Genomic DNA, 1161 nt, shown 5'->3' on the forward strand with positions numbered 1-1161 from the left:
GATCTCGCGCTCGTCTTGCTCGCTCTAATTTTGCTCTGGTCTCGCTCCTAAAGTCTCGCTTCATCTTTCTTTCTTTTTTCCCTCTATTTTATGCAATACCCTCCGTGTTTTGGGGGGAAAAAAATAATTCAAGTTTAAAAAGGGGACGCCACTGATGTATCAAATAAGAGAAGGAAGGCTACCTTGGCATATGTGTTCGTCACTAATAACATAATTAATTTAAATACTGGTCAGAAAATTTAGTCATTAAAAATTAAAAATTAGATGCCAATCATTTTATTGACCATATAATATTTTAATCATTAAATTTACTGTATTTGTGACTTGTATTCATTTGATCACAAGGAAATTGGTCACTCTTGATCTTTTTTTCTTCTAGCGTACGTAGAGAAGCTGTTTGAGGGCTTTGGTGATATGTGATGTCACATTTGGTGCAACTGGTGACTAACCAATTTTGCATCCGAATGTGGGATGCCATTGGAATTGTCAACCATCCTGAAGTGAAAATAAAAGACATATTTCTGTTAAATCCTCTTAAGTAGCCCACTTGTTTGACACATATCCAAAAATTAATTGAATTTTTTAAATATTTATGAAAATAAAAAATAAAAGCCACAACCATTGCCCTACCACCGACACCTCTCCCCCCACCCTCTGGCCGTCTTCCTCCCCACCCAATATCTCCCGGCCCCTCCCCTATCCCAACATGTTGCAGTAGCATAAGGTATATATGAGTCCTCCCACTTCTTTGTCACACCTAGCTGTAAATTAATTAGAAAATTGGTTCAGAAATTATAAATAGTGAAACTGTGTCTGGTACTACAATATGAAAATCATATCAACAATGAATGTCACTTCTTTCAATTTAGGCTTATTATCACAAAACGTCCTTGACGTTTGCGAAACTATCACATTGCATCCTTAAAGTTTTTTTGTATGACTCTTGGTCCATAACATTAATATAGGTGTTCTTAAATAATCCTTCTGTCAAAAAGCTGTTAAATTCAGGATATAATCGTTAAATCAATCCAAAATTATAACATATATTTTTTATTCCCTTACATTCTCTCTTTCTTTTCTTCTTCTTCTTTCTCTCGGCCCGTTGTTTTCTTCTCTTCTTCTCTTTCTCTGTTTCTCCTTGCTTTTTCTTTTCTCCTTTTC

Source organism: Prunus persica, chromosome G2, assembly GCF_000346465.2.
Source record: "Prunus persica cultivar Lovell chromosome G2, Prunus_persica_NCBIv2, whole genome shotgun sequence".
NCBI classification, from domain to species: Eukaryota; Viridiplantae; Streptophyta; class Magnoliopsida; order Rosales; family Rosaceae; genus Prunus; species Prunus persica.